Genomic DNA, 25,372 nt, shown 5'->3' with positions numbered 1-25,372 from the left:
AATGTTAACTAAAGGCAATGCCAGTAATGCAACCAATTAGTAAAGGCAAATGTTACAACGTGGTAAGATTCAAATATGAACTTGCCAAACCAAAATACTTTACTGATATTTTAATTACCTTTAAATGTACTGCACTCAAATATCAATTACAACAAGAGTCAAACTGTAAATATATTACTGATATATTAATTAGCTTTTTAAGTACAGGACTGAAATTTCAGTAACAAGTCAACAAATTAAATATACAAACACACTAAACTATAGCAATTGAACTGTTATACTGTCAAACACTGTCAACCCCAATATTGTACAAAAATGTTAACCAAAAGCAATATCAGTAATGCAATCAATTAATAAAGGTAAATGCTACAATGTGGTAAGATTCAAAGAGGAACTTGGCAAACCAAAATATTTTAATGACCTTTAAATGTAGTCTATTCAAATAGCAGTTACAACAACAGTCAAACTTAGAATATTTTACTGATATATTAAAGTACTGTACTAAAATTTCACCGTTAAAACAGTCAAGAAATTAGATATACAAACACACAAGACTATAGCAATGGAACTGTTGAACTGTTAACCTCAATATTTTACAGAAATGATAACCAAAGGCAATATTACTAATGCAATTAATTAGTAGAGTATAGGCAAATGTGAAAAGACTCAGATATAAATGTAATACGTTTCAAAGATGAACTTGCTAAAACAATTTTTTTTACTGATATATTAATGACTTTTAAAAGTACTGTAATGTGTATTATCTATTATAAGCAGTCTAAAAGACTATAGGAAATTATGTAATTTCAAAACTATAGTAAATTATTGTGTGTGTTGATGGTGTTGATTTCCCAACGCAGTCCTCTAATCAACGTTGCTTTGTGAAGACACTCAAGGCAGCAGGGCACACTGGAGCTGTAGGTAGTTCTGCTCTCACTCTTTCTGTCAAAGCAAGAAGTTAAAGGGACGTTCTGTTTTGGGGAAAGTCAGTGTTTTGGGGTTAGGGCAACAGATTGGCTGGGTGGGGTAAAAAATTGGGTCGTTTTTTTTGGGTAGAAATTATAGGCTTTTTTTTAGTTGAATCGGTGTTTTTTTTTTGGGTTTCCTGGCAGTTTTTAAGAGGCAAGCTGCTTGGGTATGCATTGCATGTTTTGCAGTGTTTAAATGCAGTTTGCGTTTGAAGAGGAAGCAAGCAAGCAAGCAAAGCAGCAACGTTTTGAAATGTGCAGCCAGGTTTTTGTGAAGTAAAAGTACAGAGTAGAAGAGAAGCAATGATTTTAGCAAGATAAAAGTTTGAAAGAAAATGTATATAAAGGTCAGGACAGGACATAACAAACACACACAACACAAAGAGAAAAAAAACAAGTTAGTTACATTCTAAAGTCAAAAAAAGCACGCATATTACAGAATGATTAACAGTAAATACTTAATTGTACAAAACATACTGCAGGACAAAAATAAGTTACAATTTTTGTTTTAAACTCAAAGTATTAAGATCATATTAAAAATACACTCCAATATCAGTTTTTGAAAAGGCTGAATTATATTATCTTGGTTACACAGAATATAGGTCCAGTCTGTATGTCCATTCTGTTAAGGGTGGGGCAGTCAAAAGCTGATGCTCTGTACAGAGTGTTAAGTGTATGACACAAACTGACTCTGATTTCTTCTTTTAAAATCATATAATATTTTTTAGGGGTGTCACAATTAATCGAGTGTGCGATGCATCGCGAGGCGGGGGTGGACGATTCTGCATCGATGCAGTAATAACCCATAATCGATTATAGCCTGATGACGTCATTCGTCGCGTACAGGTATGTGGCGGTAGAAAAAATGCCGGAGGGTTGTGAGACACGAGTGATAAAAAATGCACTTAAAGTACTAAAAAACACTAGACAGTTTTATGCACTTTTAGTTTTTCCTAATGTTGCTGCTGTCTGCTGTTTACAGAACAAGTTTGTCTTGTTTCCTAATCAGTAGTATACTTTAGTATACTTCTTAAAGACAACAAAATAAAAAGGAGTTTTCATACTGTATCTGCCTTCTTACATTCATCAATATAAATGTAGCAATGTGCAGTAATAAAAAAAAGGATGCAATGCATCGTGATGCATCATGATGCATCGTAACATCGAATTGAATCGAATCGTTAACTTAATAATCGGAATCGAATCGAGGAACCAGTGAAGATTCACACCTCTAATATTTTTCATATTTCCATGCAAACTGCTGATTAAATTTAATAGTGTATGTTCCTTCATGAGGTCATAAAGTAACCAGGCAGTGAAAATCAATTGTGCATTGCAGTTACTAGATGCTACCTTTAAACCATATTGGCTTTGCCATTTTGGCAGAAACAAGGATGCGACTACACATGGGTTTGTTGTGTTCAGATTGACTAGACAGCAGGACGATGTATGATCTTATGTTTTGGGCATGTAATGCGCAATATTCTGACAGCCAGGTATGTGATATGTAGTAATTTTTTAATCTGTACAAATTTTATGTTGAGTAATATTATTCAGCCTTAGGAAAATTATTTTAATAAAATCCCAGTCATATCTCCCCCATTGTTAAAGCAATAGTTTGTCTAAAAATTAAATTTTTATGTTTATCAGCTTACCATCAGGCCATCCGAATTGTAGGTGACTTTGTTTCTTCAGTAAAACACAAATGTAGATTTTTAACTCCAACCGTTCAGTCTCTCAGTGAATATGCATGTGGATGGTATCAAAATTTGATAGAGAAAAATAACTCTGCGGCTCGTGACGACACATCAATGTCCTAAGAGATAAAACTGAACCAACAGGTTGCGAACCAACTTCATAGGTGCATACTGCCACCTATTGTATCGGGTGCACTGCATGAGGGTGCATAAGCACTATACGGGGCACCGATATAGTAGGTGGCGGTGTGCTCTTGTGGAGTTGGTTTGCAACCCACCCTTAAACACCAAGAAGAAGATGTGCACACACGTACTCCTTTAGGCATAGTGCTGTATTGAAGGTAAAAAAATTATATAAATACTTTTCGGTTTCTTGCACAAACCGATCGTTTCATGTCTTAGGACATTGAGTTGTCGTCATGAGCCGCAGAGTTTAATTTGGATTTGTCTGTACATTCCTCTATCAAGTTTTGTTACCACCCACGTGCATTATACATCTGACAGACTGAAACAGTTGGGAGTTAAAAATCTATATTTGTGTTTTACTGAAGAAACAAATTCACCTACATCTTGGATGGCCTGGGGGTAAGCTGATAAACATAAGATGAACTATTGCTTTAAATGTGAAATATGTAACTGTTACTTACAAAGATGAATTAGATGTCCAATCTAGGAAAAACAAAATCAATAAAAACGACAAATTAGTTCAAAGTAGGCATGACCACATTTACAGTGTATTTAGAAAGTACTTAAACCCCTTTACTTTATTTGCAAATTTGTTATGTTTGCATTAATCCTTTTTATAATTTATATATATCTCAAGAATTTAAAATTACAAATTCACCTACATCTTGGACGGCCTGGGGGTAAGCTGATAAACATAAGATGAACTAATGCTTTAAATGTGAAATATGTAACTGTTACTTACAAAGATGAATTAGATGTCCAATCTAGGAAAAACAAAATCAACAAAAACGACAAATTAGTTCAAAGTAGGCATGACCACATTTACAGTGTATTTAGAAAGTACTTAAACCCCTTTACTTTATTTGCAAATTTGTTATGTTTGCATTAATCCTTTTTATAATTTATATATATCTCAAGAATTTAAAATTACAAATTCACCTACATCTTGGACGGCCTGGGGGTAAGCTGATAAACATAAGATGAACTAATGCTTTAAATGTGAAATATATAACTGTTACTTACAAAGATGAATTAGATGTCCAATCTAGGAAAAACAAAATCAACAAAAACGACAAATTAGTTCAAAGTAGGCATGACCACATTTACAGTGTATTTAGAAAGTACTTAAACCCCTTTACTTTATTTGCAAATTTTTTATGTTAGCATTAATCCTTTTTATAATTTATATATACCTCAAGAATTTAAAATTATATTACTTTCCAAAGATAATGCAGTTGTCACAATATTAAACACTGTGGACTGGTTTCACAGACAAGCCTATTAAGCATCTTTAAAAAGCACTCCTTTGAAGAAGACATTACTGGTGTGTATCATAAGACAAATCAATGGCACTGGCATATCTTAAGATGTGTTTTACTAAACCTTGTCTGTGAACCTGGGGGTGTGTTAATAAAAGTCCCATGTCAGATGCAGCTTTTCAAGGCCTAATTAAAATCTTCTGACTCAAAAAAAAAAAAAAAGAATTTAAATCATTCTCATTAATCAACATCTAGTACCCCATAATGACAAAGTGAAAACTGAATTTAAGACATTTCTGTAAAATGTTTTAAAGGAAAAAAATAATTTCACATTTACTTAAGTATTCAGACCCTTTGCGATAACACTAGAAATTTTATTTAGGTGCCATTTATTTGTGTTGATCAATGCCGAGATTTTCTACACCTTGACTCGAGTCCCCTGAGATATCCTCACTAAAACCTTATCAAAATGACCCTAAGCAAAGAACAAGGACAACACAGTAGTGGTTTAGGGACAACTATGTGAGAAGTGGACCAACCAAAGCCCTGACTTCAACCTCACCAAGCATCTCTGGAGAGACCTGAAAACGGCTGTCAGCCGACAGTTCACATCCAAACTCACTGAGCTTGAAAGGATTTAAAAGGAAGAATGGCAGAAATTCCTTCAATCCAGATGTGCAAAGCTTGTTGCGTCATTCCCAAAAAGACTCGAGGCTGTACTTGCTGCAAAAAGTGCTTCAACTAACTACCAAGTAAAGTGTCTGAATAATTTCAGTTTTTTTTCTTCTTTTAAATACATTTAGACATTTCCAAAATCCTGTTTTCAGTTTCTCATAATGGGGTACTGAGTGCAGATTAATAATAAGAGGGGGGGGGGGTATTGTAGTATCAGATTGAGACCTAACAAAATTGAACTGTTTAGGGGGTCTAAATAGTGTCTAAATACAAAGGTCCACAATGTGCAGTATAATGTCATTCAAACTTCAGTGTTTCTGCTGTCCTATAATAATTGGTAAAAATTAAGTCTTGATCTTATTTACTCGTACCCAAAATGATCGAGTTAGTCACATATGCTTCAGAATAAACAATTAATTATATGATATTCCTGTTCAAAATGTTCCCTTTCCTGTGGTATTAATGTAAAGATTGTTAATTTAATAAATTATCGCATCAGGCAACACAATAGAACCTAAACTGTAAAATGCCACCTTCAGAATTAAAAAATTTTTTAACTCACCCCCTTGTCATCCAAGATGTTTGTCTTTCTTTGTTCAGTTGAATACAACCAGACCTATATTAAATAATACCCTGGCTGTTCCTTGCTTTGTAATGGCTCTGATCAGAGACCAAATGTTTAGAAGCTCCAAAAACTGCATCCATCCATTATTAAAGTAATCAAAATTTAATGTATCCAGTGGGTTAATAAAAAAACAATTCATATTTTGACCTTTTAGTTACAAAACATACCTTAAATAAACAGACAATAAAACATTTAGTGTCTAACGACTGTCAGTTTTGTCCCAACTCATGATGAAACACAAGAACCAATAAGATTTTACATACCACTATATTTAAATCTATAGTTGATTTTGTTTTATAAAATTACGTATATGTAACTAATCACTAAAAGTGCTCTGAACTAAACTTTTTCTTATAAACCTTATACGTTGCTTCTAAATACATTTATTAAACCACTGGGTTGTATATGGATTACTTTAATGATGGATGGATGGATGGACTTTTTTGAGATCGTAGATGTTTGGTCCATGATCAAACTTATTACAAAGCAAAAAGGAGCCAGGATATTAATAATTAGAACTCTGATTGTGTTCAGCTGATGAAAAAAAGGCATAAACACCTTAGATGACTTAGATGGGGCTAAGTAAAAAAATCTATCATTTTTATTTCTGAAGGTGGAGTACATCTTCAATAAAGTCAGTTTTACTTTCAAACTAGGAGTGTAACGGTTCTTCTCGGTAAAGAATCGAATCGTCCTGTTTTCCGCCCACAGTTCGGGACGCACGGGCACCATGTTTAATTCGACCACGCATTTCTATTATAGTTTGGTGAAAAAACGATGCATAAAAAAGCTAATGTATGGTTCTGAATAATCTCTGCATGTGTTAAGGTGAAAGTACCTGTCCAATCAACTCGAAGTATGCAAATTTGTTGCCAACCTCACAGTTCATCCTCGCGTGTTTGTGTGTTTCACAGACCGTTTAGCACGGCAAACGAAGGAGAAAAGACACTAACAGAGTCATCCCCAGCTGCAGCAGCGATGCTCAAGAAAATGTGGACAAAACTGTAAAATTCGCAAGTGCTGTATGCCTAAGGCAATACATCTAATATGACGAGTCGCTTTACGCGTCATCACCAGGGTTTTGTTTATAGCACACGATCGCAGGTGAGACAGAAACAGCACAAATTGCCTTCTGTGTTTGAATTTTAACAAACCTATCTTCTTGCAAAAAAAACTTGAAGATAGCGGCATAGAATATAAAAAGTAACCCAGTGTTTTAAGCTATTTTATGTTCATATTGAATTGCACAGTAAAGCTGGTATATAGTATAATAATACAAGTGCTCTTAAGTGAAAATGTTGATTTTGGCAGAGGTTAAAAACGGCTTAGGTTTTTATTTTTGTAAAGCAGCCTGTTATGACCAATGTGTACTGAAACTGTGACCCTAAGCCGTGATACGCCCCGAAACGTGAGTAATTTGAACCGTTACACCCCTATTTCAAACATGCTGAAATGGCCAAAACTGACAAACAACAATAAACATTGGTAAACAATATCTGTTACATTAACAGAAAAACAAAGTTATAATGTCATTAGGCAATTACTGATTCAAAAGTAATTGAAAATGACTTACCAGTGACGCAATGTGGATGGCTCTGAAAAGAGCCTTTGGGTTCGCTATAATAAATTGTATGAAATGGGTGCTGTTGCCCAGCAAAACCAGGAATTTGGCTGAGGTCTAGAGAAAATCAAACAGAAGAAAAAGAAACGGTCACTAAATATCTAAATAAAATATGTCATAACTTGTAAATTTAGTAAGAATTTGACATTCAAAAATAATACTTACTTAGCTAAAGCAGTTAAATGTTTTCAAAAGAGCAAAAGAAAAATTAAACATTACTATTTAAATATCATGTGCAAGGTTAACTGTTCAGAAAAAAAGTATTATGTTGCAACAGAGATTGTTATATAAATGACTTACCACAAAAATGTCTAGACAGCAAAAAATGATGTAACAAAAGTACAGGGGGAAGAGAAAAAAAACATACATTATTATCAAATCATAATGGTTGATATACCAACCATATTCTGTTTACAATAGTATATTTTATAAAGTATATTTTGAGGAATTGCCTCCAACATAATAATAAACGTTACACTAGAAAAAAACGCATGTATTTTGTGTACTTCCCCCTACCTAGGCTCTTTATTCAAACATTTTTTCGTCTCTCGCAAATAACAGTGGAGCTAACAGTGCTAATAATGCGGAAGCTCAAGCTGGGCGCGACCTCCCGTGTTCGCGCCTAACAAACGTATCTTAAACAAATAAGTTACCATAACTTCAAAATGAACGTAAAAACTATGATAAAATATGAAACAGGTCAAAAACTCATGAACAAACAAGGCATTTAAGTAAAGCCTCGCCTGCAGATGTCACTGTAGCTTCGAGTAACGTAACGTTATGTTATTCTTTTATAGACGACACCATGCATTTATTATATATAATATGTTAGTCCACAACTTAAGTGGTTGTTCCTACCATCCATATAACCTCGGTTAAGTTGATTTTTGTTACCAAAAACAGGCAGACGCCTGAGTGTCTGACAACCCCTTAAGTTAACGGTTACCTTTTCCCTCACTGAAATTATTCGGTCGGTCCGTCCGTTTAACGGTTCACATTAACAATATATCAAACTAAAATCATATAAACAATAACAATGGGCTTTAGCCACAATTTCTTAGGCTACAATTATTTGAACTATCCGTTTGTTTTTTTCCAACGCATAATTTACCTCAGAAAACAATGATAGCAGAAGATAATCCGTTATATTTCTTTATTGTTTAAACGTAAGTAATATTACACTCATCTAAATTAACAATCGACATATTTAAAATCATCAAATTGATTAATCCACCGTCTGCCTGTGAAATTTTAAGACTTTTATGAGGAAATTTGACTTACCTCAAGAGATAGCTGAGAAAGTGGCGCTCGCTCAGTGAAGGCAAAACCAGTGAGAACCGGAAGCAAGCTCATTAGCTATACAGACTCTCGTCCAAAGCTGTCGTCTCATTGGTTTGAATCAATCACGTGATGTTACCTAATACCTGAATACTAGTCTTATAACAAAAGTATTTCAAAAATATATATAAAATATTATCACATTTGAGCTTTGGATACGGGGCAGACAATATTAAACCATAATATTAAAAATAATAAAACAAGAAAATCTTCCTTAAACAGTGATATAAATGAAAATAAAATAAATATAATGCTATCAATGGCCATATGAACTCATTTGCTCTTATATATATAAAATGCTTATCATTTTGTTCGTTATTTTATTTAATTGATTAACTTTGAGAAATGCCCAAAATGGACAATTCTACAATAAATTGATAAATTCTTTGCCTTAAACCAGGGGTGGGCAACTCCTGGTCCTGAGGGCCAGTGTCCCTGCAGAGTTTAGCTCCAACCCTAATCAAACACAGCTGAAAATTCTAATTGAAGTCTTCAGGACTGTTTGGAAATGACATTCAGGTGTGTTCGATTAAGGTTGAAGCTAAACTCTGCAGGACTGTGGCCCTCGATGCCCACCCCTGCCTTAAACAGTGCTTCCCAAACTGTGGGCCGCTGCCCCCCAGTGGGCCGTCGCAGTACTGCGGGGGACCTTGACTAGGCTAAATAAAAAAATCATGTGATATTAAAGCGTATTTATGTATATATTGTATATTTGTTTATATTTATTTCATTTTTTTATTATACTGAGGTGAGATACATTGCTTAAACGTTTTTATATATATTTTTTTATATTTTTTAACATAGTTATGTAATTCATTGCAATAGATTTATGAACTATTTGTGAGCTATGTAGCTTCTGTTACACACTTTTGGGTGGTTTCCCAGACTGGGATTAGCTTAAGACAGGACAAGGCCTTAGTTTAATTATGAAATATAACTAGTTTGAATAAAAATGCCTTACTAAAAACATACTGGCGTGCATTTTAAGGAAAAACAAAGGGCACTGATGTATTTTAAGATATGTCAGTGCATGTTGTTTTCAGTTTGGACAGCTCTTATATTTATTTTAGTCTAGGACTAGTCTCTCTGTCCGGGAAACCACCCCTTTGTGTTATAATGGTAAATACTTTGCAGAAAGTATGTAGTGTTATGGTTTTATATATGAAGAGTTTCGTCGCAAAACGAGATAACCACCATTTTTAATTGTTCAGAAATCTTGTTTTTTGGTTGTGCATTCCAATTAATTTCAATTCAACTGCAGTTGTTTTGTTTTGATTTAAACCTTCATAACTTAAAAAATACAGCTAAGTAGCACCATAAAACAAAATAATAACATGATAACATAATAATAAACATATTTTCACAAAAATGTAAAAAAAATGGATTTATCTCGTTTTGCAACGAAACTCTTCATTTATTTGTAAAGAATTTTTACGTCATCTTTCAACAGAATATAAAATACTTTCCATAGTTCTCATGATTCACATGAGATTCTTAAAAACTGGTTATTAAATGTTGGTAATGTGCAAAGAGACAATCAGCTTTATTAAAAATATATGTTATACTACAAATGGGGGGGGGGGTCGTGGAGCTTTTGCTATGTTTTTGGGGGGGCTTACCAGTGTTAAGTTTGGGAAGCTCTGGCCTAAAATATTACACAGTGATAAGATGGCACTGATAGAACAGGAATATGCTGGATAAGGTGACTAAAATGGGCAGAAAAATTACTGGATCTGATGTTAAAACCATCTCCAATCTTACAGACCAGTATACCCTCAATCTGGCATTGAGGATACTGGATGATCCATCCCACCCACTTTTCTTAGAGTTCTTCTTACTCCCATCTGGATGTAGATTTCGAATGCCATCAACAAAAACGAAACGTGCCAATACATCATTTGTACCGAGGAGCATTCAGTTACTGAACAGATCAGACAGAGGCACAAAAAATAATTTTTTATAGACATTTTTAATTAGACATTTTTAATTAGCTATCGATTTATTTAGATATTGGACTTATTGTATGCCATTATTATTGCTATTATTATTGTCTTGTGTTGTTTATGTTTTGGTTTTTTATGTTTGCCATGTCGTTGGATGTTTGTTAATGTGGCTTCCTTGAGTGCAGAACAAATTCCCTTCGGGGCAATAAAGGTATCAATCAATAGGTACAGACACACTATCATCAGTGTCATTATCCTAGTGACTATTTGTGAACCTCTTAAATGGCAAACAATTCACATAGATGTTGCAGTAAAGCACCAGCTGGGAAAAATCAAAGGTCAACATCCTATTTATCTTGTCTAAAACATAGATAAAAGAAAAGATGCATCAATATTCACATAAAAACAATAGCAGTGTGCATTAAAGTATACTGTGTATCAGTTCCCAGATGTAAAAAAACATGAATATCATTATGCATTACATTATTGTCCGAAAAATGCTGCATAAATGTTTTCCCAACTAATAATGAATTTAAATATATTGAAGTTTCAAGCATCAAAACCTTCATGTTTACTGCATACTCTGATCTTGTAGCTAACAATTACATAGCAACTGCATAGCAGCATCCTAGCTAAGCTAATCATCCTAGCTAGCCTCATATTAAATCAAGCTAGCCCTGCTGAACAAAGCAGCATACCAGCAAGACCAGCATATGTTGTGTTTTGGTGCTGGTTAGCTACTGAACACAAGCTAAACCAGCATCAGCACCAGCATTAGCACCAGCTAAACCAGCACCAAACAAGCAGCAGCACCAGCATCCCATGCTGGTCATACCAGCAAGACCAGCATATGTTGTGTTTTGGTGCTTGAAACCACCAGCTAAACCAGCATCAAACCAGCATAATTTCCATGCTGGTCCATGCTGGTGTGATGCAGTTTTTTCAGCAGGGAGCTTCATGCTAAACTATAGGCTATAGCTTTGTATTAAATCATGCTAACTTTATGCTAAATCATGCTAACTTCCTTCTAAATTATGCTAACATAATGTTAACTTTGTTAAATGATGTTAAATCGTGTTAGCTTCATGTTAAGTCATGGTAACTTTGTTTAATCATGCTAGCATCATACTAAAACATGCAAACAGCTAGACTAAACTAAACTTCTCAAGTAAACGTTTATCCTGTGAAATTGTTAAAAATGTTCAGACTCGCTTTTTCAAGCCAACATAAAGTTTGTCTTCAAACTTTAATATCTAGTTATTCTTCTTCTTATATCTGGACACTTTTTCGGCACCTAACTCGTCCCGCACGGTTTGCCGTAGTCCCATGAAAGAGGGCTCAAATTGACCGGTTTATTGAGGAGAGGTGTGCTATGACTTTTATAAGGGATCGGGTGCACGATTTTCGAAAGGGGGGCGAAAAACCACCCAAAAAATCCCATTGACTTAACATTGCGCCCAACTTTGACGGGTCATATCTCCGTTCGAGGATTTTGTAAAAACATGTGGGTTACAACATTTGAAGAGGGTGGTAGACTCTGTAAGAACATATATCACATTGGGGTGTAAGTTGTACCCCTGGGGTGTAAGAGGCACCCAAAATTCCCCATTGACTTATAATGGGGCAGGAAACATGCCCATATAAGGGAATAAAATCGTTCCTGATGGGATATCTTTGCTTTACAGTGTCGTAGAGATAAGTGGGTGGGCTCATTTTACTCGGGCATCCAATCAGTCTCTCAGGATCAACCCAGAGCAATTAAGCCACGCCCCTAGCAACAATTTTGGGCACCCTAGCAACATCTCCCATAGACTGCCATTATAAAATGCCCAGATGGATATCTTTGCATCACACTGTCATAGAGACATGGGGGTGGGCTCATTTTACTCAGACATCCAATCAGTCTCTCAGGATCCTTACATAGGTATTAAGCCACGCCCCTAGCAACCACTTTTGAGCACCCTAGCAACTTAAAATTCAAACAGTTATATCTCGGCATCAGAACATCGTAGAGACACGGGGGTTGGACCGCTTGACTCGTGACTCAGAGTGTAATCATTATGGGATGCCAATTTTTTCCCTAGCAACCAAATACAGTACCCTAGCAACAGAGTAAACAAAGCCTTATATCTCCGCATCAGAACATCGTAGAGACACGGGGGTTGGACCGTTTGACTCGTGACTCGGCGTGTAATCATTATGGGATGCCAATTTTTTCCCTAGCAACCAAATACAGTACCCTAGCAACAGAGTAAACAAAGCCTTATATCTCCGCATCAGAACATCGTAGAGACACGGGGGTTGGACCGTTTGACTCGTGACTCAGAGTGTAATCATTATGGGATGCCAATTTTTTCCCTAGCAACCAAATATAGTACCCTAGCAACAGAGTAAACAAAGCCTTATATCTCCGCACCAGAACATCGTAGAGACACGGGGTTTGGACCATTTGACTCGTGACCCGGAGCGTAATCACTATTGGAAGTAAAATTTTTCCCTAGCAACCAAATACAGTACCCTAGCAACCGAATAAACAAAGCCTTATATCTCCGCATCAGAACATCGTAGAGACACGGGGGTTGGACCGTTTGACTCGTGACTCGGCGTGTAATCATTATGGGATGCCAATTTTTTCCCTAGCAACCAAATACAGTACCCTAGCAACAGAGTAAACAAAGCCTTATATCTCCGCATCAGAACATCGTAGAGACACGGGGGTTGGACGGTTTGACTTGTGACTCGGCGTGTAATCATTATGGGATGCCAATTTTTTCCCTAGCAACCAAATACAGTACCCTAGCAACGGAGTAAACAAAGCCTTATATCTCCGCATCAGAACATCGTAGAGACACGGGGGTTGGACCGTTTGACTCGTGACTCGGAGGGTAATCATTATGGGATGCCAATTTTTTCCCTAGCAACCAAATACAGTACCCTAGCAACAGAGTAAACAAAGCCTTATATCTCCGCATCAGAACATCGTAGAGACACGGGGGTTGGACCGTTTGACTCGTGACCCGGAGCGTAATCACTATTGGAAGTCAAATGTTTCCCTAGCAACCAAATACAGTACCCTAGCAACCAAAAAAACAAAGCCTTTTATCTCCGCATCAGAACATCGTAGAGAGACGGGGTTTGGATCGTTTTACTCATGACTGGAAGTATGATCATATACTGGCCCCAGAAATTTGCCACGGCAAGCACCACTCACATTTTCTTCAGGAAATGTACCTATCTAGTTATATTTTATTCTTATGTCTGCACGTTTTTTCGGCACGTAACTCGTCCCGCACGGTTTGCCGTAGTCCCATGAAAGATGGCTCAAATCGACCGGTTTATTGAGGAGAGGTGTGCTATGACTTTTATAAGGGATCGGGTGCAGGATTTCCGAAAGGGGGGCGAAAAACCACCCGAAAAATCCCATTGACTTAACATTGCGCCCAACTTTGTTGGGTCATAGCTCCGCTCGAGAATTTTGTAGAACCATGTGGGTTACAACATTTGAAGAGGGTGGTAGGCTCTGTAAGAACATGGATCACAATGGGGTGTAAGTTGTACCCCTGGGGTGTAAGAGGTGCCCAAAAGTGCCCCATTGACTTATAATGGGCCAGGAAACACGCCCATATAAGGGAATAAAACCGTTCCAGATGGGATATCTTTGCTTTACAGTGTCGTAGAGATACGTGGGTGGGCTCATTTTACTTGGGCATCCAATCAGTCTCTCAGGATCCTCCCAGAGTTATTAAGCCACGCCCCTAGCAACAATTTTGGGCACCCTAGCAACATCTCCCATAGACTGCCATTATAAAATGCCAGGATGGATATCTTTGCAGCACAGTGTCATAGAGACTTGGGGGTGGGCTCATTTTACCCAGACATCCAATCAGTCTCTCAGGATCCTTATTGAGGTATTAAGCCACGCCCCTAGCAACCACTTTTGAGCACCCTAGCAACATAACATTGAAACAGTTATATCTCGGCATCAGAACATCGTAGAGACACGGGGGTTGGACCGTTTTACTTGTGACTCGGAATGTAATCACTGGCCACATCATTGGCCACTCCCAAGCCACGCCCCTAGCAACCAAATATGAGCACCCTAGCAACCCAATAAACAAAGCCTTATATCTTCGCATCAGAACATCGTAGAGACACCGGGGTTGGACCATTTTACTTGTGACTCAGAGTGTAATAACTGGCCACATTATTGGCCACTCCCAAGCCACGCCCCTAACAACCAAATAAGAGCACCCTAGCAACATAATTAACAAAGCCTTATATCTCTGGATCCGAACATCATAGAGACATGGGGGTTGGGTCTTTGGGTCATGTTAGCTTCATGCTAGCTTAACGCTAAGTCATACTAGCTTCATGCTAGTTTCATGCTAGCTTAATGCTAATTTCATAATAAATCTTGCTAACTTCATGTTAAATCATGCTAGCTTCATGCTAACTTCATGTTAACTTCTTGCTAATCATGCTAACATCATGCTAGCTTCATGCTAATCATGCTAACATCATGCTATCTTTATGCTAATCATTCTAACATCATGCTAACTTCATGCTAATCATGCTAACATCATGCTAGCTTGATGCTAATCATGCTAGCCTCATGCTAATCATGTTAGCCTCATGCTAGCTTCATGCTAATCATGCTAGCTTCATGCTAATCATGCTAACTTCATGCTAATCATGTTAGCTTCATGCTAGCTTCATGCTAATCATGCTAGCTTCATGCTAGCTTCATGCTAACTTCATGCTAATCATGCTAACATCATGCTAATCATGCTAACATCATGCTAATCATGCTAGCTTCATGCTAATCATGCTAGCTTCCTGCTAATCATGCTAGCTTAATGCTAGCTTCATGCTAACTTCATGGTAATCATGCTAGCTTCATGCTAACTTCATGCTAATCATGTTAACATCATGCTAGCTTCATGCTAACTTCATGCTAATCATGCTAACATCATGCCAACTTCCTGATAATCATGCTAACATCATGCTAACTTCATGCTAATCATGTTAGCTTCATGCTAGCTTCATGCTAATCATGCTAGCCTCATGCTAGCTTCATGCTAACTTCATGCTAATCATGCTAACATCATGCTAACATCATGCTAGCTTCATGCTAATCATGCTAACTTTATGCTAATCATGTTAGCTTCATGCTAGCTTCATTCTAATCATGTTAACATCATGCTAGCTTCATGCTAACTTCATGCTAATCATGCTATCATCATGCCAACTTCCTGATAATCATGTTAACATCATGCTAACTTCATGCTAATCATATTAACATCATGTTAGCTTCATGCTAATGATGTTCGCTTTATGCTAGCTTCATGCTAATCATGTTAACATCATACTACCTTCACGTTAATTATGCTAACATAATGCTAATCATACTACCTTCAATAAACAAAGCCTTATATCTCCACATCAGAACATCGTAGAGACACGGGGGTTGGACCGTTTGACTCGTGACTCGGAGTATAATCATACATTGCCCCCAGAATTTTGCCACGGCAAGCACCACTTCACATTTTCTTCAGGAAATGTACCTATCTAGTAATTATTAGTGGTGCTTGCATTTATGCAAGGCATCACTATTACTATTCCTCAGGGATATTATTATTTTTATATCTTTATTCTTATGTCGCATAAATTTCGGCGCGTAACTCGTCCCACACGGTTTGTCGTAGACCCATAAAAGAGGGCCCAAATTGACCGGTTTATTGAGGAATGGTGTGCTATATCTTTTTTAAAACCACCCGAAAAATCCCATTGACTTAACATTGCGCCCAACTTTGACCAGTCATAGCTCCACTCGAGGATTTTGTAGAAACATGTGGGTAACAACATTTGAAGAGGGTGGTAGGCTCAGTATGAACATACACCACAATGGGGTGTAAGTTGTACCCCTGGGGTGTAAGAGGCACCCGAAATTTCCCATTGACTTATAATGGGGCAGGAAACATGCCCATATAAGGGAATAAAAAAGTTCCAGATGAGATATCTTTGCTTTACAATGTCGTAGAGACAAGGGGGTGGGCTCATTTTACTCAGAGATCCAATCAATCTATCAGGATAGTCCCAGAGCTATTAAGCCACGCCCCTAGCAACCATTTTGGGCACCCTAGCAACATCTCCCATAGACTGCCATTATAAAATGCCCAGATGGATATTTTTGCAGCACAGTGTCATAGAGACATGGGGGTGGGCTCATTTTACTCAGGCATCCAATCAGTCTCTCAGGATCCTTACATAGGTATTAAGCCACGCCCCTAGCAACCACTTTTGAGCACCCTAGCAACATAAAATTCAAACAGTTATATCTCGGCATCAGAACATCATAAAGACACGGGGGTTGGACCGTTTGACTCGTGACTCAGAGTGTAATCACTATGGGATGCCAATTTTTTCCCTAGCAACCAAATACAGTACCCTAGCAACAGAGTAAACAGAGCCTTATATCTCCGCATCAGAACATCGTAGAGACACGGGGGTTGGACCGTTTGACTTGTGACTCAGAGTGTAATCACTATGGGATGCCAATTTTTTCCCTAGCAACCAAATACAGTACCCTAGCAACAGAGTAAACAGAGCCTTATATCTCCGCATCAGAACATCGTAGAGACACAGGAGTTGGACCGTTTGACTCGTGACTCAGAGTGTAATCACTATGGGATGCCAATTTTTTCCCTAGCAACCAAATACAGTACCCTAGCAACAGAGTAAACAAAGCCTTATATCTCAGCATCAGAACATCGTAGAGACACGGGGGTTGGAACATTTGACTCTTGACTCAGAGTGTAATCACTATGGGATGCCAATTTTTTCCCTAGCAACCAAATACAGTACCCTAGCAACAGAGTAAACAAAGCCTTATATCTCCGCATCAGAACATCGTAGAGACACGGGGGTTGGACCGTTTGACTTGTGACTCGGCATGTAATCACTAGTGGATGCCAATTTTTTCCCTAGCAACCAAATACAGTACCCTAGCAACAGAGTAAACAAAGCCTTATATCTCCGCATCAGAACATCGTAGAGACATGGGGGTTAAACCGTTTTACTTGTGGTTTGGTGTATAATCATATATTGTCAGCAGAGTTTTGCCACGGCAAGCACCACTTCACATTTTCTTCAGGAAATGTACCTATCTAGTTATGTTGGCTTGACAAAGCCAACATACTGTTCTTCGATCTAAGCTTATTATTATTATTATTATTCTTCTTCTGTTCATACTTTTTACCAATTGTAACTCCTCCTAGAGCTTTCAAGCTACACCCACAAAACTTTACAAAACTTTTAAGACTGGTCCATAGATAGGTGCTATGCCTTTTCTAACTGATGGGACCTACCGAATTCCTAAACGGGGCACTCAAACACCCCAAATTTTCCATTGACTTAACATTGCGACAAACTTTGACGGGTCATAGCTGCAAGCGAGAAATTTGTAGAAACTTGTGGGTTACCACATTTGAAGAGGCTGGCAGGCTCTGTAAGAACATACATCACATTGGGGTGTAAGTTTCACCCCTGGGGTGTAAGAGGCACCCAAATTTCCCCATTGACTTATAATGGGGCAGGAAACATGCCCATATAAGGGAATAAAAGCGTCCCAGATGGAATATCTTCACTTTAGAGTGTCGTAGAGATATGGGGGTGGGCTCATTTTACTCAGGCATCCAATCAGTCTCTGAGGATTCTTATCGAGGTATTAAGCCACGCCCCTAGCAACCAAAATGAGCACCCTAGCAACATAATAAACAAAGCCTTATATCTCTGGATCCGAAAATCATAGAGACATGGGGGTTGGGTCTTTGGGTCATGTTAGCCTTATGCTAGCTTCATGCTAAGTCATACTAGCTTCATGCTAGTTTCTTGCTAGCTTTATGCTAATTTCATAATAAATCTTGCTAACTTCAAGCTAAATCATGTTAGCATCATGCTAGCTTTATGTTAATTCATTTTAGCTTCATGCTAATTCATGTTAGCATCATGCTAGCTTCATGCTAATTCATGTTAGCATCATGCTAGCTTCATGCTAATTCATGTTAGCATCATGCTAGCTTCATGCTAATTCATGTTAGCATCATGCTAGCTTCATGCTAATTCATGTTAGCATCATGCTAGCTTCATGCTAATTCATGTTAGCATCATGCTAGCTTCATGCTAATTCATGTTAGCATCATGCTAGCTTCATGCTAATTCATGTTAACATCATGCTAGCTTCATGCTAATTCATGTTAACATCATTCTAGCTTCATGCTAATTCATGTTAGCATCGTGTTAGCTTCATGCTAATTCATGTTAGCATCATGCTAGCTTCATGCTAATTCATGTTAGCATCGTGCTAGCTTCATGCTAATTCATGTTAGCTTCATGCTAATTCATGTTAGCATCATGCTAACTTCATGCTAATTCATGTTAGCATCATGCTAGCTTCATGCTAATTCATGTTAGCATCATGCTAGCTTCATGCTAATTCATGTTAACATCATGCTAGCTTCATGCTAATTCATGTTAACATCATGCTAGCTTCATGCTAATTCATGTTAACATCATGCTAGCTTCATGCTAATTCATGTTAGCATCATGCTAGCTTCATGCTAATTCATGTTAGCATCATGCTAGCTTCATGCTAATTCATGTTAGCATCATGCTAATTCATGTTAACTTCATGCTAATTCATGTTAACTTCATGCTAATTCATGTTAGCTTCATGCTAATTCATGTTAGCTTCATGCTAATTCATGTTAGCTTCATGTTAATTCATGTAAGCTTCATGCTAATTCATGTTAGCATCATGCTAGCTTTATGTTGATTCATGTTAGCATCATGCTAGCTTCATGCTAATTCATGTTAGCATCATGCTAGCTTCATGCTAATTCATGTTAGCATCATGCTAGCTTCATGCTAATTCATGTTAGCATCATGCTAGCTTCATGCTAATTCATGTTAGCATCATGCTAGCTTCATGCTAATTCATGTTAGCATCATGCTAGCTTCATGCTAATTCATGTTAGCATCATGCTAGCTTCATGCTAATTCATGTTAGCATCATGCTAGCTTCATGCTAATTCATGTTAGCATCATGCTAGCTTCATGTTAACTTCATGCTAATTCATGTTAGCTTCATGCTAATTCATGTTAGCTTCATGCTAATTCATGTTAGCTTCATGCTCATTCATGTTAGCTTCATGCTAATACATGTTAGCATCATGCTAGCTTCATGCTAATTCATGTTAACATCATGCTAGCTTCATGCTAATTCATGTTAACATCACTTTAGCTTCATGCTAATTCATGTTAGCATCATGCTAGCTTCATGCTAATTCATGTTAGCATCATGCTAGCTTCATGCTAATTCATGTTAGACTACTAAACTAAACTTGTTTTAAGTTTCTCTCAAACTTTTTTAAACGTTCAGGCCAGGCTTTGTCAAGCCAACATAAAGTTTGTCTTCAAACTTTTCTATCTAGTTATTATTCTTCTTTTTCTGGACACTTTTTCGGCGCGTAACTCGTCTCGCACGGTTTGCCGTAGTGCCTTGAAAGAGGGCTCAAATCGACCGGATTATTGAGGAGAGGTGTGCTATGACTTTTATAAGCGATCGGGTGCAGGATTTCCGAAAGGGGCGCGAAAAACCTCCCGAAAACGTCCCATTGACTTTACATTGCGTCGAACTTTGACGGGTCATAGCTCCACTCGAGGATTTAGTAGAAACATGTGGGTTACAGCATTTGAAGAGGGTGGTAGGCTCTGTAAGAACATACATCACATTGGGGTGTAAGTTGTACCCCTGGGGTGTAAGAGGTGCCCAAAAGTGCCCTAATGGAAAGTCAATGGGGCGACAATCCCATAGACTAACATTACGAAAAAACTTTGACGGGTCACAGGTCCAAGTTAGGATTTCATAGAAACATGTGGGTTACTAAAATTGAAGAGGGTGCTAGACTCTGTCAGGACGTCCCCCACAATGGGGTGTAAGGTTACCCTAGCAACCGTTTTGGGCACCCTAGCAACATCTCCCATAGACTGCCATTATAAAATGCCCAGATGGATATCTTTGCACCACAGTGTCATAGAGATATGGGGGTGGGCTCATTTTACTCAGGCATCCAATCAGTTTCTCAGGGTCCTTAAAGACTTACTAAGCCACGCCCCTAGCAACCACTTTTGAGTACCCTAGCAACATAAAATTCAAACAGTTATATCTCGGCATCAGAACATCGTAGAGACACGGGGGTTGGACCGTTTTACTTGTGACTAGGGGTGTAACAATTGGGCACATAATTGGCCACTCCCAAGCCACGCCCCTAGCAACCAAATTTGAGCACCCTAGCAACCGAATAAACAAAGCCTTATATCTCCGCATCAGAACAACGTAGAGACACGGGGGTTGGACCGTTTGACTCGTGACTCGGAGTGTAATCATTATGGGATGCCAATTTTTTCCCTAGCAACCAAATACAGTACCCTAGCAACAGAGTAAACAAAGCCTTATATCTCCGCATCAGAACATCGTAGAGACACGGGGGTTGGACCGCTTGACTCGTGACTCGAAGTGTAATCATTATGGGATGCCAATTTTTTCCCTAGCAACCAAATACAATACCCTAGCAACAGGGTAAACAAAGCCTTATATCTCCGCATCAGAACATCTTAGAGACACGGGGGTTGGACCTTTTGACTCGTGACTGAGAGTGTGATCACTAGTGGATGCCATTTTTTCCCCTAGCAACCAAATACAGTACTCTAGCAACAGAGTAAACAAAGCCTTATATCTCCGCATCAGAACATTGTAGAGACACGGGGGTTGGACCGTTTTACTTGTGACTTGGAGGTTAATCACTAGTGGGTGCCATTTTTTCCCCTAGCAACCAAATACAGTACCCTAGCAACAGAGTAAACAAAGCCTTATATCTCCGCATCAGAACATCGTAGAGACACGGGGGTTGGACCGTTTGACTTGTGACTCGGAGGGTAATCACTAGTGGATGCCATTTTTTTCCCTAGCAACCAAATACAGTACCCTAGCAACAGAGTAAACAAAGCCTTATATCTCCGCATCAGAACATCGTAGAGACACGGGGGTTGGACCGTTTGACTCGTGACTCGGAGGGTAATCACTAGTGGATGCCAATTTTTTCCCTAGCAACCAAATACAGTACCCTAGCAACAGAGTAAACAAAGCCTTATATCTCCGCATCAGAACATCGTAGAGACACGGGGGTTGGACCGTTTGACTCGTGACTCGGAGGGTAATCACTAGTGGATGCCAATTTTTCCCCTAGCAACCAAATACAGTACCCTAGCAACAGAGTAAACAAAGCCTTATATCTCAGCATCAGAACATCGTAGAGACACGGGGGTTGGACCGTTTGACTCGTGACTCGGAGGGTTATCACTATTGGATGCCAATTTTCCCCCTAGCAACCAAATACAGTACCCTAGCAACAGAGTAAACAAAGCCTTACATCTCCGCATCAGAACATCGTAGAGACACGGGGGTTGGACCATTTCACTTGTGACTCGGCATGTAATCATTAGTGGATGGCAATTTTTTCCCTAGCAACCAAATACAGTACCCTAGCAACAGAGTAAACAAAGCCTTATATCTCCGCATCAGAACATCGTAGAGACACGGGGGTTGGACCGTTTGACTCGTGACTGAGAGTGTGATCACTATGGGATGCCAATTTTTTCCCTAGCAACCAAATACAGTACTCTAGCAACAGAGTAAACAAAGCCTTATATCTCCGCATCAGAACATTGTAGAGACACGGGGGTTGGACCGTTTTACTTGTGACTTGGAGGTTAATCACTAGTGGGTGCCATTTTTTCCCCTAGCAACCAAATACAGTACCCTAGCAACAGAGTAAACAAAGCCTTATATCTCCGCATCAGAACATCGTAGAGACACGGGGGTTGGACCGTTTGACTTGTGACTCGGAGGGTAATCACTAGTGGATGCCATTTTTTTCCCTAGCAACCAAATACAGCACCCTAGCAACAGAGTAAACAAAGCCTTATATCTCCGCATCAGAACATCGTAGAGACACGGGGGTTGGACCGTTTGACTCGTGACTCGGAGGGTAATCACTAGTGGATGCCAATTTTTTCCCTAGCAACCAAATACAGTACCCTAGCAACAGAGTAAACAAAGCCTTATATCTCCGCATGAGAACATCGTAGAGACACGGGGGTTGGACCGTTTGACTCGTGACTCGGATGGTAATCACTAGTGGATGCCTATTTTTTCCCTAGCAACCAAATACAGTACCCTAGCAACAGAGTAAACAAAGCCTTATATCTCCGCATCAGAACATCGTAGAGACACGGGGGTTGGACCGTTTGACTCGTGACTCGGAGGGTTATCACTAGTGGATGCCAATTTTCCCCCTAGCAACCAAATACAGTACCCTAGCAACAGAGTAAACAAAGCCTTACATCTCCGCATCAGAACATCGTAGAGACACGGGGGTTGGACCATTTCACTTGTGACTCGGCATGTAATCATTAGTGGATGGCAATTTTTTCCCTAGCAACCAAATACAGTACCCTAGCAACAGAGTAAACAAAGCCTTATATCTCCGCATCAGAACATCGTAGAGACACGGGGGTTGGACCGTTTGACTCGTGACTCGGAGGGTAATCACTAGTGAATGCCAATTTTTTCTCTAGCAACCAAATACAGTACCCTAGCAACAGAGTAAACAAAGCCTTATATCTCCGCATCAGAACATCGTAGAGACACGGGAGTTGGATCTTTTTACTTTTGATTTGGAGTATAATCATATACTGTCGCCCGAAATTTGCCACGGCAAGCACCACTTCACATTTTCTTCAGGAAATGTACCTATCTAGTTATTATTATTATATCTTATTCTTATGTCTGCACGTTTTTTCGGCGCGTAACTCGTCCCGCACGCTTTGCCGTAGTCCCATGAAAGCGGGCTCAAATCGACTGGTTTATTGAGGAGAGGTGTGCTATGACTTTTATAAGCAATCGGGTGCAGGATTTCCGAAAGGGGGGCGAAAAACCACCCGAAAAATCCCATTGACTTAACATTGCGCCCAACTTTGACGAGTCATAGCTCCGCTCGAGGATTTTGTAGAAACATGTGGGTTACAACATTTGAAGAGGGTGGTAGGCTCTGTAAGAACATGGATCACAATGGGGTGTAAGTTGTACCCCTGGGGTGTAAGAGGTGCCCAAAAATGCCCAATGAAAAGTCAATGGGCGAAAATCCCATAGACTTAACATTGCGAAAAACTTTGACGGGTCATAGGTCCGAGCGAGGATTTCGTAGAAACATGTGGGTCACAACATTTGAAGAGGGTGCTAGACTCTTTCAGGACGTACCCCACAATGGGGTGTAAGGTTACCCTAGCAACCATTTTGGGCACCCTAGCAACCTATCCCATAGACTGCCATTATAAAATGCCTAGATGGATATCTTTGCACCACAGTGTCACAGAGACATGGGGGTGGGCTCATTTTACTCAGGCATCCAATCACTCTCTCAGGATCCTTGAATACTTACTAAGCCACGCCCCTAGCAACCACTTTTGAGCACCCTAGCAACATAAAATTCAAACAGTTATATCTCGGCATCAGAAAATCGTAGAGACACGGGGGTTGGACCGTTTTACTTGTGACTAGGGGTGTAACAATTGGGCACATAAATGGCCACTCCCAAGCCACGCCCCTAGCAACCAAATTTGAGAACCCTAGCAACCGAATAAACAAAGCCTTATATCTCCGCATCAGAACATCGTAGAGACACGGGGGTTGGACCGTTTGACTCGTGACTTGGAGGTTAATCACTAGTGGATGCCATTTTTTTCCCTAGCAACCAAATACAGTACCCTAGCAACAGAGTAAACAAAGCCTTATATCTCCGCATCAGAACATCGTAGAGACACGGGGGTTGGACCGTTTGACTCGTGACTTGGAGGGTAATCACTAGTGGATGCCATTTTTCCCCTAGCAACCAAATACAGTACCCTAGCAACAGAGTAAACAAAGCCTTATATCTCCGCATCAGAACATCGTAGAGACACAGGGGTTGGACCGTTTGACTCGTGACTCGGAGGGTAATCACTAGTGCATGGCAATTTTTTTCCCTAGCAACCAAATACAGTACCCTAGCAACAGAGTAAACAAAGCCTTATATCTCCGCATCAGAACATCGTAGAGACACGGGGGTTGGACCGTTTGACTCGTGACTCGGAGGGTTATCACTAGTGGATGGCAATTTTCCCCCTAGCAACCAAATACGGTACCCTAGCAACAGAGTAAACAAAGCCTTATATCTCCGCATCAGAACATCGTCGAGACACGGGAGTTGGGTCGTTTTACTTTTGGCTTGGAGTATAATCATATATGTTACCCAGAATTTTGCCACGGCAAGCACCACTCACATTTTCTTCAGGAAATGTACCTATCTAGTTATATTTTATTCTTATGTCTGCACGTTTTTTCGGCGCGTAACTCGTCCCGCACGGTTTGCCGTAGTCCCATGAAAGTGGGCTCAAATCGACCGGTTTATTGAGGAGAGGTGTGCTATGACTTTTATAAGGGATCGGGTGCAGGATTTCCGAAAGGGGGGCAAAAAATCACCCAAAAAATCCCATTGACTTAACATTGCGCCGAACTTTGACGGGTCATAGCTCCGCTCGAGGATTTTGTAGAAACATGTGGGTTACATTATTTGAAGAGGGTGGTAGGCTCTGTAAGAACATACATCACATTGGGGTGTAAGTTGTACCCCTGGGGTGTAAGAGGAGCCCGAAAATTCCCATTGACTTATAATGGGGCAGGAAACATGCCCATATAAGGGAATAAAACAGTTCCAGATGGGATATCTTTGCTTTACAGTGTCGTAGAGATAAGGGGGTGGGCTCATTTCACTCGGGCATCCAATCAGTCCCTCAGGATCATCCCAGAGCTATTAAGCCACGCCCCTAGCAACAATTTTGGGCACCCTAGCAACATCTCCCATAGACTGCCATTATAAAATGCCCAGATGGACATCTTTGCAC

At 39.2% G+C, this 25,372-nt stretch overlaps 1 non-coding gene across 2 annotated transcripts; it reads right to left on the bottom strand.

Moving 5' to 3' along the window:
* Positions 1 to 392: 392 nt before the first annotated feature.
* On the bottom strand, positions 393 to 8,751 carry LOC129419814 (uncharacterized). 2 transcript variants are annotated; one of them, XR_012370474.1, is made up of 6 exons: positions 7,197 to 8,751; positions 6,984 to 7,088; positions 3,875 to 3,896; positions 3,594 to 3,615; positions 3,313 to 3,334; positions 393 to 1,130 (listed from the first exon to the last, which is right to left on the bottom strand). It is a non-coding gene; the product is annotated as an uncharacterized protein (transcript). The 2 variants fall into 2 exon arrangements; XR_012370475.1 differs by having other exon boundaries at positions 393 to 1,127.
* Between the last annotated feature and the right edge of the window lie 16,621 nt (positions 8,752 to 25,372).

This window comes from Misgurnus anguillicaudatus, chromosome 7 (genome assembly GCF_027580225.2).
Source record: "Misgurnus anguillicaudatus chromosome 7, ASM2758022v2, whole genome shotgun sequence".
In the NCBI taxonomy this organism is placed as follows: domain Eukaryota; kingdom Metazoa; phylum Chordata; class Actinopteri; order Cypriniformes; family Cobitidae; genus Misgurnus; species Misgurnus anguillicaudatus.
The sequence above is the reverse complement of the archived record's forward strand: the minus strand, read 5'-3'. Positions and strand labels throughout refer to the sequence as shown.